Here is a 12,618-nt window from a genome sequence, read left to right as displayed (position 1 = left end):
CCAAATGGGAGCCCCGTATAAGGCCATACTCCGGGTCACCCCGGCGTATAGCCTTCTGCATGGGGCTCCCGGCCTCCCGAGGTTGGGCAGGAGCCTGCCCAACGCCGATGCGGCGCCCACTATTCGAGGAGCAAGTTGCCGGAAATGCTCCCCGAAGTTCCATCGCCGGTCCAGTACAAGTCCCAGATATTTCATCTGTGACTTGACCGGGACCGATACTCCCGCGATGGAGATGTGGGCGCCTGCCGGCACCGCCCAACCTCTACCCCTCCCGCCGAAGACGGCCACATCCGTCTTCGGCACGGCGACCTCGAGCCCCAGCAGTTGTATTCGGCGGACCACCATGTCCGCCGCTACTGAGGCTCTTCGGGCCGCCTCCTGGAAGGTGGTCCCCCGGACGGCCACCAGCGTGTCATCGGCGTACGCGATGACCGCCGTCCGGGGGAGCAGCGCGCCCCTCAGCACCCAATCGTAACCCAGGTTCCACAGTAGTGGTCCTAATACGGACCCCTGGGGTACTCCGCACCTCATTGGGCGCTCGGCGCGCCTCCCTTCCCTCGTCTGGTAGAGCACCACCCTGTCTTCCAGGTAGTGCTCCACCAGACGCAATCGCGAAGCCTGCTTTGATAAATAACATAATTACTAACACCATTTATCGAACAAGCAATGTTCATTAATAAATCCACACTCTCTGTTCAAATGATATACGACTAGAGGGAAATGTATGATGAATTGTGGTCGGTTTAACACTCCAAAATGAAATATAGTCAATTTATCAACCTGACAACTCCGAAATGCATGCACTAGTACCTACTTCGTAAAGAACATAAAAATCATATGAACTACTTGCATCATAGGAAATGAAACTATTTTTCCGGATTTAAATCGCGTATATTTCTTTTTTCAAACAAACCTTACTTGCATCATGTAAGTACTATATGTACCTACCTATTTTATGTTTAAGTAGTCAACTAAAAACCACGTAAATAGAATGATTGATTATCTGTTTCTATTTGCAACGAACGACGCATAAAATAAGGTGTTTTTGTTTGTATGTCTATGGCTTCCTATAGGTATCGTAGCTTCCAAACGCTACGATACCTCTAGGAAGCTTCATTGGATTACATTAATCCACTGCTGGACATAAGCCTTCCCTTAAGTACGCCAACTCTCCCGATCCTGGTCTTGAACTCGAGAGTACAAGGCCTGGACCGCATCAAATTATAAGACGCATGATGCAAATGAACATTGTCTTTTAATGCGATCGAGTGTTGCTTATTTGACAGTAATTATTTCGGACGGATTCAAGGAATTCGGATTCGGATTCGGATGTAGAACGAGAGCTGACCCCCTGTGCCGCCCGCATCCAGCCGCTGGCAACCACCTTTCTCAACTCACTTGTGACGGTGTGACCTCCTTGCATCGTCATCCCACCTTTTTATTTAAATATCTTATTTTATTATCACACTCGTATTTAAATTAAAATTTAGAATTGTTCCATTTTTTGCCTCACATTCTGATTTTGTTTCGTTTCACCGTCACTCCCTGCCCGATCGCGGCAGAGAACACATCTTCTTGTTATTTTTTTTGAACCGTTTACCATTTTACTAAAAATCTTTTGTACAATATACATTTTTAAGATCATAAGTATTGTTAAAACCGCAATAAATACTTATAAAACTGGATTTATTACCATTACCCTTTACCCTTTTGAATCCTGAACGTTAAACTTACTAAGCGAGATCTACGGTTGACAGAACATCCCAAGCGGCTACATTATAATCAACAGAACTCCACCAACCGCATTAGCCTCTGCACTGACGCCCGAACAAATTCGAAGGTAACTAAGAAGAATATGAATAAATGAAGAATCAAGACAGTGAAATCTTTTAATGAGACAGTGAAATATTCGAAAAGTGACGTTACCCCATAGTTCAGACAAGAGACGACTACCGATACATTTAATCTGGTTACAAATGTAACTGTTCCAAAGTTGGTGTAGGTACCGGTAGCACTACAAGCACAGTCCTATCAAACACGAAACTATCCAGAAACTCCAACAGTCCACTTTCTTCATATTTCGATATCTATCCATGTGTAGATTCACAAGTCGTTGAAACTTGCGAGTTTAAACCTTCGGTTATTCCAAGCGGAGACGAGACTGACTTACAGCTTGTTTCGGAAGAATATTCCTACAAGTCACTACTACTCCTCAACATTATACACCACATAATTACATAACTACATCTCATTGTGGTATTTGTTGAATTTCCTAAATTTCGTAATACATTTTATATTATCTTCTAATTTTTTTGACATAATTCTTGTTCGCTTATTCAATTTTTTTACTTAATGTCAAATTTATTTTTGTCGCATAATATTCTTTTCCAATTCCTACGTAAAAAAATTGAAAACCGAGCTACACATAATATACTCATTTGTCATTTTTTTGAGTGCGATGGAACGACCAAAGTAAGAAACATCTAAAACGCTTACCGCGAAAAGCCAAGAGGAATAAAAAAAAAACATATCAAATTATGTTAATTAACGTCCTTTTTCAAACTTCCTTTTTTCTTCGGAGCGGTGGAGTACTCTTTACATAAGCCTTAGGTCACTATTACAATATATTTCTATTTTATTTCCCTGATTATTTATCTATCAGGCTACATTGTAATCAACAGAACTCCACCAACAACATTAGCCCTCTTCCACACTTTTTCAATCTTGCCGCAGGGCGTCCTACTTTTTCGATCGCCACTCTCGAACAAATCTGCTCCATCAGTCCTTCTGCAAACATGTCAACGAATACACTTATCTCAAAACCGTTTTTTCTTTTATTTCAAAGCTAATTTAATCGGAATGGTTCTTAGCCACGTTTGATAAACATCTACTAAGTTTTGTAACGATCATTAGCTATTTTCCCAGTAAGTGTGGAATTCTCAGCTATAAATAGTAATATATAGCTATAGTAGTAATATTATTGCACAGGCCGGGAAGTAAGGGATTGCTGGACGAGTATGAGTTACAAGGAGAAGCGCCAGCGAGGCCTTGCATTAATACGAGTCAAGCAAACCCCGTTCCCGCTGAGGCATGTATGGAATTTTTCTCCAATAATGTGAGGAAATAATAAGACTGTGACAGAGGAAGATGTATAATAGAAAAAAAAGAAAAATATTAATTAACATCAAAATTTATGCAATACAGTTGTTAAAAGATAACATTAGTTATTGTTTTTCCAGGCACATTAATCGTAGTCTGCTGAATTTCTGATGATGTATTTGAATGTATATCTATGACTGTATTTTCGTTATCACTTTTCTCATTAGCACTCATTTTCGCGACCAAAATACAAAAGAATACCAAAAGACTTTATTTTAAATGTTACCTCGCTTTTATTTTTTTTAAGTAAGCGGTACAGGTAGGTATTTTTAATTCTGACAGTTATGAAAACTGGGCAGTTGGCTGTATCCTTTTCTTTTGCCTGTTGTATTGGGCTGTGTACAAGAGGAAAGAAATGGATTTTCGTACTTACTTTGCAGGTCTTGGCCGGAAAGAAGTCGTACGGTTCATAAATGATAAACTTTCCGTGTTCAATTTTGAATGAATTTATATTGCTAGGACCGATCGTCTTGACATTTGGAATAACACTATATCGAATAATATGTTCACATTGATCTGCTGCTGTAACCTAGAAAGTCTGGAGACTACCTAACTCGTCAACAGCAGAACTATCGTGTTTGGGCTCATTGAATTGGTCTCCGCCTGTAGTTGGCTTACAGAAAGTGCCTAAGATTTGATGATGGGGCAAGAAAGTGGACACTTTTACACTGAGCAGTGATCTAGTAGTAGTAGAGCTCATTATGAAAGCGTTCGTCCAGTGAAGTAATACCTTACCTATTTCTGCCGCCAAGCAGTAATGTGATCATTATTGCGTTCCGGTTTGAAGGTTTGGGGTGCTGGTGAAATTACAGGCACATGGGACTTGTTGATTCATGTCTCTGGGCGACTGGCGCAGTGGCAGTGCCCCTGCGATCTTTGCGTTTTAAAAAGCGTTTACCACCAGGCGCACGACTTGTTCGCCCCGTCACTTTGTATTATCTCTCTTGTACTCTCAACTTGAGGAGTGCAAGCGTACGCATAGCGGACAACTCTTACTTAGGTACACAAATGTGCTGAAGCGTTATATGAAGAAGTGAGATGGAGGGTGTTGGTCAATACCAAAGTCTGTGACTACGAAGATGAACGGCGCTCGGATCTTGATAATAAACATAATGAATAGTAAGCCCGATCATCTGTGATAATCAGTTATAATAATTTTGAAAATGGTGGACTCACATGTCCACAGTTCGCGAGGATATTCGCACAAAAGATCGGCAGCGTAAGCATGTCGCTTATTTTTTTAATTTTTTTTTATTTATTTATTTATATCAGGTAACAAAGACCCATGTATACATACCTTATAGACTAACATACATAACAATATAAAAACAAAATACACCTATATTATATATACCTTAAAACAAACATACATACAATATAATAATAAAAACTAATCTACACGATTTCACTTATCGGCGACGTGTGGCGCAATCTGGTGTCAGGTAACCGGCCGCGGAATCGCCGATATATGACACCCTTCGGCCAAAATTCCTCTTTCATGAAGGTCGAAAGATGTTCGGTCGGTATTCTCACCACAAACGAACTGAAGTTCACGTTGCGGCGAGACTCCAACCGCTCGACCCTCAGGGTGTATTTGGTTTTATGCCTGATATACTCCACTATCTCCTCAGACTTCGTAGCCAATCTTTTGTGCGAGCCTAAGATAGTCGCCAACATCGGAGCTGAAGTGTACGCCTTACCGGCAATCAGCTGGGAGCTTACATTTAGTAATGAGTGGTAAGTAAGGATTGCACGAAAAAGCCTATTCGCAGTGGCGTATTAGTTCATGTCCTCTGTACGTCTAGCGCACCCTGGGCGACTATCGGCAAGTGCGTTACGTAGATTGGCAAATCCTTTTATAACGGTGGCAAACATATCCCACACTTCAGCATGGCAGCTAATACTTAGTTGTTAAGTTGGTTGGTTGGCAATAACTTCTGGACCATAATAATATAGTGTATACCATCGATACGATAAGAAGAAGAACCCAAAGGCAAACCAGGTATGTTAATTTTGGATATTTATTCACAAATTGTACCAGTTTGTTAATCTGTAGTGATTTTTTGAATCTAGTAAGGGCGCGTTCCCATTATGCCGTAACGTTTTACTTACCGAATTTTATTGGCCACCTGTCGCGGCTAGCTTTTTCCCATATCACGACTGTCTGTCGTGACCGTGTCGTGGACGTTTGTTTTATTGTTGAATGGCTGTCGTGTCTAGCTGTTCCCACTAGATTGTGACGACAAATTATCGGTACACGGCAGCCGCCTTGTCGTTTACACGACAGAATCGTTTGAAGCTGTGATTATATGTTGTCACATTTTTATCGTGTCGTTCTAGCTCTTCCCATTGTCATGATACTCTGTCGTCGTAACGTCAGAAAAGTCGTTGTTCCATGTGTGAACAAATTCATTTAAATATACAAACCACGACACTTTAAACTGCACGACTATCTGTCGTCACGACATAATGGAAAAGTGCCCTTAAGAATTTGTTGAAATTTCATGTTACAGACAGTAAATGATTTCTTTTTCATATGCCTTAATGTTTATCGGAAACGGGTAACTTTCAGGTTACTTTTCGTTGTCTAATTTCGGTGGCAATTACAATTATTTAAATATTTTAGGATATAATCATGAAGTGTCACTTACTATTCGAGTGTAGTATCCTGAAATATTTATATAATATTTCACGATAATATACTTAAATAATAAATTATACCACCGAAATTAGATAAACTATTCTGAAAATTACCCAAATACTATTCTTTAGTTTTTAGAAGTTACCATTCCAATAGCCATTAAACGAAGAAGCAATTTGTGACGTGACAGTATTTAGTCGAAATTTATCGGCGAATTACAGTGATAATACGGCGATCGGAGTATTGTAAATCACTGTGTGCTACGGGCGTTTGCGGATATCTAAAGCTGGAGACATACGAATTATTTTTCCAAAACTTTCACAAATCGAAATTAAATTCGCACCGTCCTATATACCTTATAGCCAATTACCTGTAACCTTTAGGTGTAGCAACAGTATGCGGTGTCGATAGTTTTAACTCATGATCCAGAATATTTAAAGGATTAGTAACTTACCTAGCACTTGCATAGGCATTCACCCATATTTTAGCAGCAGTAGAGCACCTTGTGAAAGAGCTCGTCCAGGGAAGGACTGCCTCCTTACCTATTCCTACCGTCAAGCAGTAACGGTCACATTATTGTGTTCCGGTTGTGAAGGTGCTGGTGAAATTACAGTTACGTGAGACTCGTCAACTTATGTCTCAAGGTGACGGACGCAGTGGCGCTACCCCCAGATCTTTATGGTTTAAAGCTCTGAGTAACACTGCTGTTGTGAGCAGGCGTGTATTTTACTACCAAGCGTATGACTTGTTCGTTCCGTCAGTTGGTATTACAAAAAAAATACCCATGTCGCTTTGGTATTAAGTAAATAAAACAAAAAACGGATACTTAGAAAAAAATCATTCCATTCGCCTGGATTCGAACGAACGTCTTCCAGAAAATTATGCCGTAGTAATTATAGTTTGCTATTGGTATTGCTAGTGGAGTACTTTCACAAAAATCAAACAGTCAAACACCGTGACATTAAATAAACTTAAAAATTATATTAATTAAGTATGTAAATATTAGCCAAATTATAAGCAGTAGATCTTTCTTGTTACTTTACAGTCAACATAATTAGAATTATACAAACTGGCCGAATGACATTGCACCGCGACTATTTAGTCTATTCTCGACAAAGGCTGTATGTCACACTTTGACATCTTTTGTGCGTTGTGATAGCCGATGTTGAACTTTGTAATATCATATTTAACTCTTAATACGGTATTCTTGATTGTGATCTGTTTTGTTGTCCGTATAATTAATAAATAAATAAGTATGCTACTTTGGCCTCCTGTTATGTAGAATCTGTATTATTATTATGGATTCTACTTTTGAAGACGATATTCTATTTTCGAAGATGGAGTAAAATTACATTTGCACGGTTACCCAGTTTTCAGTAGTCATGTAAGTTAGTTGTTGTCGATAGTTTTATCGATAAATTGTGAAAGAAGATAAAAATATCTGAATTATGATAATTATAATAAAGCACACACTCAACATAGTCCCGCACTAGGGAAACCCTGTGTCGCGGGTGCTACGGACACACACTTAGAAAACCACAAATTACACCCAAACTCATGAGAGAAATAAATGTAGGCCATACAAATATTTCTCCCGGTCCGGGAATCGAACCTGGTAATAATAATAATAAAAATAAGTAATAATAATAATGTGCCAGAAAATAACATCAATTACCTGGCCTCAAACTAGGGAATTCCCTGTACCTTGAATAGCAGAGCAACGGCATTCACTCTGAGGCATTGCCCAGAACACCCAGGCCAGAACCAACTAAAAGTTCATTTTACAAATTTGTCCTACTGGGAATCTAACCGGGGAACTCTTACGCGCTCACAATGCAAACCGGCAGGCTATTGAGGTCGTTAAAGTTTTGTTGAATTTTAAATTTTATTCCCTTTCAGCTGTATTTTTTCGTGTGTATGTTACGCGAAAGAGACTTTTTTTCTTTTCGCTAATTCTAGACCACAAGCTAATAACTATTACTCATATACTAAAATAATAACATCTCTTTCTTCTAAAGTCGAAATCCTAAAACGGTGTGCAGTTGGCTTAATGTGCCAGTCGAGTGACAACTCATGACTAACTGCAATGGACCAGGTCCGTGGTAACTGCCCCTTGACTTAACGATCTTATCTCCAAACTAGACATTACTATAGTTAACGAGATCCAAAACTTAGCACCATGGACAATAAATATGACGCCAGTTTTTGTAAAATAAATTTCGATTACTAAGTGCTATTATTAAACAGTTGAAGAATTTTTAAATGATAAAGAAATAATATAATTAATCTAAGATTAATTTGCTACATTAGTACTGATAATTAGTATATAAGTTCGTTAAGATTTTATTTTATTTTATAAGAATATTAGACAACATCACATGCGCCGCTCTGATCCCAAAGTAGCTAAAGCACTTGTGTTATGGAAATCGGAAACAACGACGGTACCACAAACACCCAGACCCGAGTCACTATAGAATTTGTTTCCACACTGACCTGGCCGGGGATCGAACCCGAGACCTCAGTTATAGTGATACCATGAAAACCGGTGTGCAAGCTACTCGACCACGGAGGCTTAGAGGTCGGAGGATTTAAAACTAGGGTTAAATTAGATTAATAAAATTGGGTCCCCGCTGCCAGGTGACTTAGATGCTGGCAGCGTCAGCCCTTTGTATAGCTATGCCAATACATTGGGCAATGAAGCCATTGGGTTTCCCAGGCAGTCTCTTATTTTTTTTGATAAAATTTTGTAACGATGAAGGGCACGGGGTCCCCGAGGGCAAAGGATTTCGACTCCAAATGATGCAAATAGGTAGTCGGAGACGAGATCCTGGTACTTATAACACTTTACTCTTTCCGCCAGCTCATCTACGGAGCCAGATGTCTTAATGGTGTGCTGGAAATGGAATGAGGCCAGTGTATCGACACACGTGGCGTCCGACACCAGTGTCCAGCCCATACTCCAAGGGATGAGTGTCATTCCGTCCGGGCTTTGTCATCAGATGCCGCTTGCCTCAAGTACAGCCGGCACGTAGACCGTGGCTAAGGCGCGGATGATGTCGTGAAGGCTGCATATTGGGAGATATGACCGGCACTCAGCTCAGCAGGATAGGCCGTGGTGACCCAGAATATGTTCGTCTTTACATGGTTAGGTACATGTGTTTTTAAGTTTGTGTGTAAATGTGTATGTGCGTGTGTGTGCGTGTGTGTGTGCGTGCGTGCGTGCGTTAGTGCGTTAGTGCGTGCGTGCGTGCGTGCGTGCGTGCGTGCGCGCGTTCGTGCGTTGGAATTGGAAGGGAAGGGAGGAGGTTGGAAGGAATTGAATTATGGATTGAAATATGATTAGACGAGTGACGGTGTGCTGGCAAGGCGATCATTGTGGAGAAAGTTTTCTTTAAATTCAGCGCAGACCCCGCAAATAGTGATGACTAGTTGACATAATGCAAGGGCTCATTAGCGATCATGACGTCGAGACGGTCAAATGATAAATTTATTGAGATTACACGTTACGCGCGGTTATAATGTGATCTTATCTTATTCACTGACGACACAGAAGTGATTGTCAAAACGCGCGATTAGCGGTAACGATTTCCGCTTATTTTTGAGCGGTAGCGAATATGGCGAACATTTGAATAGGTCCTTAATTTGCCTGTTTCCTATGTTCAATATTTTATTTTATCGGTGTAAATGTACTGTAAATTTTATTAAATACTTTACATGTTTGCTAATGAATTAATACTGGTATGTACAATAATGATTCACACAAAAAGTTTCTAGACTTGACCCAAATCATTTCAGGAAGCAGCGAGAACCGCAAAATGGGGCAGCGTGTGTAAATTTTAAAATTTTTGAAGAAATCCCCTTTGCATCGTATTTCACTAACAGTGAAGGCTTGACTGGCTGGTTGAGTTTTATTTTGTTTGCCCCATTTTAAAATTAAATCTTGCCACATTTTCTGAAACGGACAATTTAATTGAAAATTTATAAATTCATTCTTCATCGGAACGATTCGTTGGATGAATTTCAATTTCTATTTGCTCTACTGTAATGTGGAAATTTAAAAGCTTTCTGTGTTTGTTGAACGCTGCAAAGATCGAATAGTTTATCACGTATAACTTAAATAAAATTTGAATTATTAACATGGTCAATTACAATTAAGTACTACCGCCGACTTAGTGTAAGCAACAAGCAACAAATTTTACAGGAAAGGGTTTTTTAACCGACTTTAAAAAATTAGGTGGTTCTCAATTTGACAGTATATTTTTTTGAGAGTAAGTTACGCGATAACTCCGCAAGACTAAGTTGCGAACCGATTTTGATGATTCTTTTTCTGTCGGAAATTGGGTAACTCAGTATTGGTCCCATTTAGATTTAAAGAAAATATTGCACCTCTAAGGGTGGCAAACTAGGGGATGAATCCGGTTTGAATTTTAAAGTTTTGAAAACTTGGCAAATTGGTGTAACTCCACTAACTTTTGAGGTCGGTTTTTTAGTATTCTGTTCTGAGATTATTGATATTTACATAGGTATATTATTATATTATAATATTTACAAATAAATATGATCCTAAATTGAATTTTAATATACAATAATGAATCGTGTTCTACCGTCCGCCCGTACCGCCGTGTAAATAAGTCTGCAGTCTGTGAGCATGTCATGGATAAACCTACACATTCAATCAAGTTTGACAAACCCCAGACCCTTACAAAAGAAGTCCGTTAACTACCCAGAACGTTGCGAGAGGCCATTGAAATAAAAAACATCCTAATTTTAACAGGGAAGATGGTTTCTCCCTACCACCAGTTTGGGATCCAGTGCTTCTTCTGATGAAAAATCCCAAACAGACATAAGGCTGCAGTACTGATTAATATGTTTTAATGTATTCTAATTTCCATTATTAATTAAGAATAAAATTAACTTAATACAATCCATATTCTTAAAATAAAATAATTTGTAAAACAGGTGTAACGTAAATTGGAATGTAAAGCACATTAAAATTAAAAATAAGGTATTTAATTAATAACTTTTGTAACTATAGTAGAACAATATGGTTGGTTTGCATTAATATTAGACATAACTGGTCGATGACTTTACCACCTCAGTCAACCGTGACCATGGGACCTGCAAAAAACCCGAAAGTTTGGTTTGTTTGAAAAAACAAATATACGCTATTTGAATCCGAAAAAATAGTTTCATTTTCACTATAGTTACAATAGTTATTAATTAAATACCTTATTTTTAATTTTACAAAGAAAACATTCCAATTTACGCTATATTAAGTTTTACAAATTATTTTATTCAATGAATTTTTATTAAGTTCAATTTATTATTAACTTTTAATAGAAATTAGAATAAACTAAAACATATTAATTAGTACTGCAGTCTTATGCCCGTTTGGGATTTTTCATTAGAGGAAATACTTGATCCCTAACTGGTGGTACGGAGAAACCATCTTCCCTGTTGAAATTAGGATGTTTTTTAATTTCAGTGGCCTCTCGCAGCATCCTGGGTAGATAACGGACTTCTTTTGCAAGGACCTGGGGTTTGTCAAACTTCATTGAATGTGTAGGTTTATCCATGACATGCTCGCAGACTGCAGACTTGTTTACGCGACGGTGTTTGACATCAGCTATATGTTCTTTGACGCGGATACAAATACTTCGCTTTGTTTGTCCAATATAAGAGAGACCGCACTCACAGTCAAGCTTGTAAACTCCTGCATCCTGTAAGGGGATGTTACATTTCACGGGTCTCAGGAACTGAGAAATCTTCCTCAGGGGCTTGAAATAGGTCTTGATAGATGCGCGCCTGAGGACTCTTCCGATCTTGTCTGTAACACCTCTCACGTAAGGTAAGATGGCAGGTCTTCGCTCGACTGTTGGTGGTTTCACACGGGGCCTGTGGCATTGGCGTGGAATCTTCTACTTATTCGCATGTAGAACTGGCTTTATATGTTGAAGTTCCCCTGCCAGATGATTACTGTCGCAGACACCATATGCTCTCTGAAACAAAGATTTGCCCACGGTAGCTAACTGGCTAGCGATTTAAATCCGGAAAAATAGTTTAATTTCCTATGATAAATATGAATTTAAGGCTTCAGTTGAAAACAAAAATTTAGCAGGTTCTCTGTAGTACTTAAAGAGAAATAAATATCTCCGTATAAAAATTATGAGCAAAGGTAGATATTTTATTGTTAAATAATTAGTTTTAGACTTTTATTTAATCTAGTAAAACAGTTCTACACAAAACTATCTTTATCTAACTATCTTATTTGCTATCTCTATCAAAAAAATTTATGGCTTTCAGGTGTTTAAGGTAACACTTGCGATTAAAAATATGCAACAAAGTGCAAAACGTTTTTGGCCACTTTTTTTTATAAACGACGAAATAGTGTTGTGCTATGTCGGTTACGATGATAACAAGTCAAGTCGCTTACGTTATGATTTTTTAATATTGATTCTGTTGGTTACACTAGAAAACAAAATCAGTTGAGCTAAAGATAAACGTAGCTTTTGCTGTAATTTCTATTTGATGTAATTTTGGCGGGAAATGTCGACGTGTCCTAATTTGTTATAGTTTAAATTCACATTTGAAATAAATAACGCTGCATAGGTAAAAATGTCGCTTACGAAACATTCGCGGTCATGACTCGAAGTATCGACTGTGAACTGGCAACCGGTACTATAACAATTTTGACAATCCCGTAAAATTTGTTGCGTCATTTATATAGCATCTGGTTAGACGTTAGTACAAGTTGAATGAAGTCGATTCTAGCGCCAAAATTAAATGTATCTGAGATGAAATTTCTTGCCACGCTGAGG

This window comes from Hyposmocoma kahamanoa, unplaced genomic scaffold (genome assembly GCF_003589595.1).
Source record: "Hyposmocoma kahamanoa isolate Upper Pololo Valley unplaced genomic scaffold, ASM358959v1 99879, whole genome shotgun sequence".
NCBI classification, from domain to species: domain Eukaryota; kingdom Metazoa; phylum Arthropoda; class Insecta; order Lepidoptera; family Cosmopterigidae; genus Hyposmocoma; species Hyposmocoma kahamanoa.
Note: the sequence above shows the minus strand (reverse complement) of the source record.